Genomic DNA, 7785 nt, shown 5'->3' with positions numbered 1-7785 from the left:
GAACGGAATAGAAAAAGTACTTACATCACTGAAGTACTTACATCACTGCGCGGTGCAGTAATTACGTCACACGCACTAACTGCGAGAGCTACTTGGCGACTACAATTTTTGGTGACTATGTGGAGTGATGTTGGGGAGGAAGGGAAGATTTACTTGGCATTCGGTGGAGGTTCGCCGGAGAGGACAGCGCTTTTTCGGCCGTCGCCAGCTGGAATTGTCCACTCATTTTGGTGCAAAGGTCAAGGTTACAGTCGTGCATCTTCGAGCAAACTACGCAGTATTCATTGAGCAGTACATCGGTGAAAGTATCTGCAGCTCATACGTAATAGGAATCTGAGTTTAGTCTTCACTGTACCGAGTTCATCTGATCATCTGGACTTTTTCAGCCGATGTATGTCATACTGGACGTCCAGCTAAATGTTCAGAATTTGTCCATTCCACATTTAGTCAGGCAGCGTTTGTTGCCATTTTTGGGGGATGCATTGTCTCAATTACTGCCATTCCTTTAACACTTTGCCAACCGTCATTATCACCTGTGACCATGAATTTGTTTCTTGTTTTTCATTTTCGACCAGTGTACTATTTCTGCGTATTCATATGTTTTGTAATGAACATGTCTGATGAAGAAAATATTTCAGCACCTTTCGTCTCCCAGATAATTTATGAATTTATTTTCTTTTGGGTTGAGGATACGTTAGGAGTTCAGGATTCTTACACTAAAATAACCCACAGAGTACTGTTTGAGCCCACAATTAGCGTTGTTTAGTCTGTTAGGCAATTATTAAGTGTTGTTTTCACGTGAGCAGGTCAAGTATCCCAGTAACGTAGATTTTATTTCAGCTCTTACGATTTACAAGCCACTGAGGGTATTTTGTAACCTTACTGAGCGTCCTCTTTCCACTTTGTTGTTCCAGTCGCCAATGGTAAGCGGAAAGAACGGTTGTTAAACTCCACGTAACTTTTCTAATTGGCCTTTTCGTAAGAGACAGTTATGAGGATATGGTGGTTGACTTCTAGGGACGTACTCTGACATTTAATTCTAAACCACATCGAAGACGTAGCAAGGGTTTCTAAGCCTCTGCCACTGGAGTTGCGAGAACATTGGCGCTTTCGCAATTACTAAATGAACGCTCTGCTCTTTAGACCTGTATTTTGTCAATTCTTTCCGGTACGGACCCCTGATGAATACTGGAATTCTTGTCGCGCAAGGACTTCATGTGTCTATCTTACTCTAGCGTTGCTACTTCTCTGTATGCGACAATACCATCGGCGAAAAGCGTTATGGAACTTCCGACGTCATTTAGTAAGTCAGAAAAGTAATGGTCCTATATCGCACCCCTGGGGTACATCTGAAGTTACTTTTTCGCCTGAAGATTTGTCTTCGTTGAGAGTGACGTACTGTGTTCTTATTGCTGCCAAGTTTTCAGTTCAGTGACACAGCTGATCACGCTCGCGTTTGTTCCTCAGACAGCTGTGTTGAGTTGCATTGAACGCCTTCTGGAAGTCAAATAATACGGTATGAATCTGGAACCTGGGCGCCGGTAGCTGCTGACGGCTTCTTGTGGAGGGAATAGATCGAATTGTATTTCATACAATCTTTTCAGAACCGATGTGGATTCCTCTGGAAAATATTTTCCGTCACCAGAAACTTAGAATTTTGATGCTGGTTTCTTGTGACATTGACAGCGATTTATGTCTATAGTTTTGTGCGTGTGTTCGATGACGGTTGTTTAAATCGGCAATGATCTATGCTTTTTTCCGAATTAGCAGGAACGCTTCGCTTCTCCAGCGAAGAATTGTTCACTGATGCTACGAGAGTATCAAGTTATTTCGCATACTCCATGAAGAAGCTACGAAATAGCTGCAATTATTTCCTCTGTTTAGCAATTTAAGTTTTTATTCCATGCGCACTTCAATATGCCGTTTTGATGTTCGAAGATTTACAGGAGAAAGTACAGTGCCATATCGTTAGTGAAACAGTGTTGGAAAAGAGTTAACGTTTTGGTCTTCCGTGTGTCATCTCTAGGTCTTTATGGACAGTGATTCGGGTATATTGTACAATATTCTTCAACTTTGTACACTGTTGAAAATCTATGATCTTCAGGGAAGAAGATTTCGTCAGCTGAGTCAGTCTGAAAATTGTCACTCCCGTAAAGGAGAAATTTTCCTCTTTTCTTACATTCCACCTAATACACGGCGTTGGGTTGAGTTACCCAATAGTAACCCTTTTCATATTTAAATAATTTACAGAAATGTTTGATGCAGCACTGAATGCAGTTTATCTTCAGTTTTGACTCTGCAGAAAAAGGACCGTAAATCTTGTTCGACGAGATTTCGCGATTGCATCCGGATCATGTTGACTTGATGCCACGGTATTTCGGCTGGCAATCGTCCAGCCATCTTCAGGTGAGTGTCCGTCACTGGAGACTGCAAGTTCCCGGAGTCAACTTTGTAGCAAAAAAGTGGCGCGAAAACGCATGCGCATTGGCCTCCGTCACAGGAGCGTCCTCTACCGAAATCCACGCCCTCTGGAGCTACTGTTCTATCTGTGGAACGCCATTGACTTTCATAGCTCGTTATCTTCTTGATTTTGTAGGTGGTCACGTTTCTTCCTTATTAGCGCTGTTCTAATCTAATGTGGAGAGTAACCATTACCTCTGAACACCGACTCTAAATGTTCCAGCTCCTTTGTAAGGCTGTCTCCATCAGAAACAACATGAGCTCGGTGCGCCAACGTTCTAAGGACGCCGGTAGTTTGTGCAGGATGATGACAACTCGACGCTTGCAGGTAAAGGTCCGTATGTGTTGCCTTACGGTAGACAGAATGCCCTAATGACCCATCCACACTTAGCAACCAGGACGTCCAAAAACGGCAAGCAACCATCCTCCTCTACTTCCATCGTAAACTGGATGTTCTTGTGGATTGCATTCAGATGTTGCAAGAACCGTTACAGTTCTTCACCAGGGGGCCACACTACAAGAGTGTCATCTACATATCGCCAGACAATGTTCTGTTTATGTTTTGCCGAATCTAGCGCCCTTTCCTCAAAGTCTTCCGTAAAAAAAGTGTGGTAACAAAGGCGAGAGACGGCTGCCCATGGCAACACCGTCAGTCTGCTCAAAATGTTCGTTGTTAAATAGAAGTAGGTCGAGGAAAGGACGTGATGGGAAAGCGCTCTTATGTCGACCGTGAACTTTATGCTGATGAGCGACAAAGAATCCATAAGAGGAACCTTAGTTAAAAGTGATGGTTCGTTGTTTGGGGTTCAAGGGACCAAACAGCAAGGTCATCAGTCCCTTGTTTCAAATGTGGTCCATTCCGCTAGTGTGATATCTCAGGAAAGTCAGAACAATAAAAGGGGAAAGGCTAAAAATGTAAAAGGGCAGTCATGTTGTCAATGGTAAAAAAAAAATGAGGGAAGTCAGCAAGAGAACGAACCCAACGCTATGCTAAAGCAGCAGAGTCAAGACCACCTGCGACGTAAAAGGTGCAACCGCTAGAATTTAGAAATACGTATGGGAAAAGGAGACTAACCAATCCTTAAAAAAAGGGTAAAAACAGTGAAGGGGGAAGAGAAGAGGATCTCTGTCAGGGAGGTGAGTCGGAAATCTCCAAATACGGCTTACAGTGGGAGATACCCCAACACTCACCACCCTGCCCCAACACCAGAGATTAAAAACCTTAAAACTGAGAATAAATACCACTTTCCCGGAAGGAACCGAGAACCAGAGAGACCATCCGGGAATCGTCAGCCAACATCAAAGGTAAGGTGTGGGGTAGTGTACTTGGTATGCAGAGCCAAAAGGGGGCATTCAACCCAAATGTGGGCTACTGACTGGAAGGCTCCACAACCACATAGCGGGGGTGGCTCATCACGCAAAAGAAAACCATGGGTGAGCCTGGTATGGCCAATGCGGAGACGACACAGTGTGGTCGAATCCTTTCGGGAGAGGCGAAAGGAAGAACGCCACGGGCCTGGTGTCACCTTAGTCGCACGAAGTTAGACAGGGGAGTAGCCTCCCAAGAGTTAATCCATGACTGTGCGAAGTGGGATTTGATGTGAAGCCGTAAATCCGCTGCAGGAGGGGTTACAGAAAACTGGGGGTGGGGGGGGCGGGGGTGTAAGTGAGTGAAACGTGAGATGACATCGAAGCGGACTAGTAAGTTTCACTGAGTTGAAGTGACTTCAGTCTGTTGATAAAGTCAGCGGAGTTGCGAACATGATGCACGCACTTCCCCACAAAAGGTCTCAGTAGAGGTGAGACGTATCGCCACATCATACGTAGGGGCGTCAATATTACTGACGGTCGGCCGTAACGGAACCTTTTTTTATGGAGCTTCGGAAGACAGTATAACCTGAGTGGCACTTCTTGCGGAACAGAAGAATTCAGCAGGGCTGATGTTTTCCTTTCCACTTTCGCTGTCGGGCCTTTGTCAATCTTCCGATACATTGGTTCACTCAGCAAGTTGTAGATGATCTGATTATCAACCTCACGCGGCAACAGCACTGTAGCGTTTCCCTTCTCCGCTGGTAAGACCACCGTGTGACGATCTTCTCGTAGCTTTCGTAGTGCGGCCCTTTCCATGGCAGAAATGTTTTTCTTCTGAAGTGGAGCTTTCGTGAGTACACGGGAAGAGGTCCAACAGCTTCCTCAATAGCACTAATAAAATCAGAGGCATGATTCTCGGCGTAGGGGCGAAGTTAAAGCTTTTCCCAAGCACATAGTGTTACGTTTTCTGAAACTATCCGTTAAATTGACCACGGAACGTCGAAAAGCATCTTCTTGCGGTAACCTTGCTGACAGCCGGCGAACTTCGAAGCCTGTCTTGAGGTAGGCTTTATGGACCCAGTCCGCTTCTGCCCGGGTCACGCCATCGACCCGTGTCCAGCAAAGTGATGGCAGGCTGGATGTAATCTCCATACGCAGATGAAACAGCTGTTTCGATATGACGTCACGGGCCGCGTGGCGATAATCACGTCTGAACCCTTTCACATGAATCGCTCGAGTAAAAGTGACAGCAGCACCAATGAACTGCCCTTTTATACCTCGTGTACGCGATTCTACCGCCATCTGTACATGTGGTTATCGCTATCCAGTGATTTGTCACCTCAGTGTTTACCTTGCTTATCACTTCCCGTGGTATTGGTCCTCACGGTGGGCAATGCTTATAAATTTGGCTCGCTTATTTGAATGCCATCGTCTCCATTACTTTTTAGAACGCTTGAAATTCAGACTAAACGTGTCAAACATTTCATTATCTTAAGCATTCTCAATAGCCCTACACGAAGTCCTGAGATACCTGGAACTGGAAAACTGAGCAGCAGTAAGGTACAATGGGACCTGTGTTACCTGCTTTCAGGCCAGCAATGAAGTAGAGATCTTAATGGCACTATTTTGAAAGAAATATGAACACTTGTTACTATGAATACAGTACCTTCTCATGAACACAAAAAGAAATGCTTTCTGAATATTATAGCTAACGGAAGGAGCTCAATTTGCGGGAATGCACACCTACACACTAGAATGTAATAAATTCTAGTTTACATTTTAACCACATGCCTACGGTGTAACAGCTACTACTGACCTCTTCAGACGATGAATGTCCCTTGTAGCTGCTCAAACTCGACACTGAGGAGGAGGGACTCTGAACAGGTCCCACAGCAGAGCTAGGAGATTGTTGCTGAAACAACGTAGGACGTTGATAGAGATTACACCTAGTTGTATTTGTATAGTTCACTAATTTAGAAGTATACAATTTTTTATTAGTGACAAAGAGAAAGGGTTTTGTAGCTGTCAGACAGTACTGGCGAACATTCCTTTGCAACTGAATTAGAGCGTCATACAGGATCTTAATAAATATGGTGCTCCTTTCTTTCAAATTTTGGAAGGTGGTATTCACTAGTTGTAAGAAGCAGATACTTTTCTTATGTATTATATGCTATGTAACTCATTCGCACTTCGTTATACGTAAATATCTTGATATGTTTTCTATGTTTTGTGGAATACTATTTTGACTACCTGGACGATTTAAAATGGGTCCTAACCCGAAAATAATTATTTAATAAAAGTCAAATCTTTTGCGAGTTTTTTGTCTCATGAGTTACATCGTAAGTTCAGATTGCCAAGGATGTGGTTGAGGGGAAAACCATTCAAGCGCAGCTTATGCTCTTACGTTATAAATAGTTAATATCAACAGTATAATTGTACTTGAAGGGGCTAGGGGCAATTTCATATGTAAATGATTGACATTTTTGTTAGCGAGCTATATATAACAAGTGACGACAATTGACCGAAAGCCGTAGGTCTTAGTTTTCTATCGAGATAAAGTTTAGGTCAACTTCAATTCTTTGTTGGACTCCATTAGTGTGATCAGTATAAAAAGTAATATTACGTATCGACAACATCGTTCACAGTCATTAGTGCTCTGAATTCTGTATACCACCTAAAATTATTTGCCGGCATTCCGACCTAATTCTTTCTGTGAGGGATATTCCGCCACCTATTTCAGAGTCACGATGCCTTTCGGCGCTCTCTTTTGCAGGGGCAACATGAGGGAAACAACTTAATCGCCCTATAGAGTTGATGCGACGAACTGCAAGCAAGGGTGTGGGCAAGCGAAGTTAGGTCCCATGGGCCACGATCTGAACAGGAACTCCTGCGGCGATGTCAGCATTTTGGTTATGCAGGCAGTGAGAACAAACCACGACTCGAGAAATTCTTTCCACTTTGCATCGTTTTTTACTATTTCAAAGTGATTTACAGCTAAAGATTTTTCCTATCTGAGAAGAACTTCGGACAGATTTGTTTGCTCCCGTCTCTTGCCAGATTATCATCGTCTTCATCTCCGAATCCCCAGTTCCGCCTCTGCAATATGAAGATATTGCTCTCACTTACATTCAGAAGTGTGTGTGTGTGTGTGTGTGTGTGTGTGTGTGTGTGTGTGTGTGTGTGTGTGTGTGTGTGTGTAAGTCCATGTTTGACAAAAATTGAATCTTAACCTGTACACAATGCTCACTGTCAGCTAATATAGTATTTTATTTCCTTGTTCTGGCCAGGCCTTTTGCACGACGGAACGAGGTAATTCTATATTATATTCCTCTCCAGGATTCTGATATTTCAGGGCTCAGGGAAAGTCCGTTTGCGTACTATGAATTCAAGGTGAAACAGGGATTACAAGATTAATCACGGTCGATTTAATACGGCTTTGCATCTTATTGTCTCTAGGTTTTTATACACCACTGGCCATTAAAATTGCTACACCACGAAGATGACGTGCTACAGACGCAAAATTTAACTGACAGTAAGAAGATGCTGTGATATGCAAATGATTAGCTTTTCAGAGCATTCACACAAGGTTGGTCCCGATGGCGACACAACGTGCTGACTTGAGTAAAGTTTCCAACCGATTTCTCGTACACAAACAGCAGTTGACCGGCGTTGCCTGGTGAAACGTCGTTGTGATGCCTCGTGTAAGGAGGAGGAATGCGTACCATCACGTTTCCGACTTTGATAAAAGTCGGATTGTAGCCTATCGCGATTGCCGTTTATCGTATCGTGACATTACTGCTCGCGTTGGTCGAGATCCAATGACTGTTAGCAGAATATGGAATCGGTGGGTTCAGGAGGGTAATACGGAACGCCGTGCTGGATCCCAATGGCCTCTTGTCACTGGCAATGGAGATGACAGGCATGTTATCCGTATGGCTGTAACGGATCGTGCCGCCCCGTCTGTATCCCTGAGTCAACAGATGGGGACGTTTGCAAGACAACAACCATCTTCAC

This window comes from Schistocerca serialis, chromosome 6 (genome assembly GCF_023864345.2).
Source record: "Schistocerca serialis cubense isolate TAMUIC-IGC-003099 chromosome 6, iqSchSeri2.2, whole genome shotgun sequence".
Lineage (NCBI taxonomy): Eukaryota > Metazoa > Arthropoda > Insecta > Orthoptera > Acrididae > Schistocerca > Schistocerca serialis.
This window is presented reverse-complemented; position numbering follows the sequence as displayed.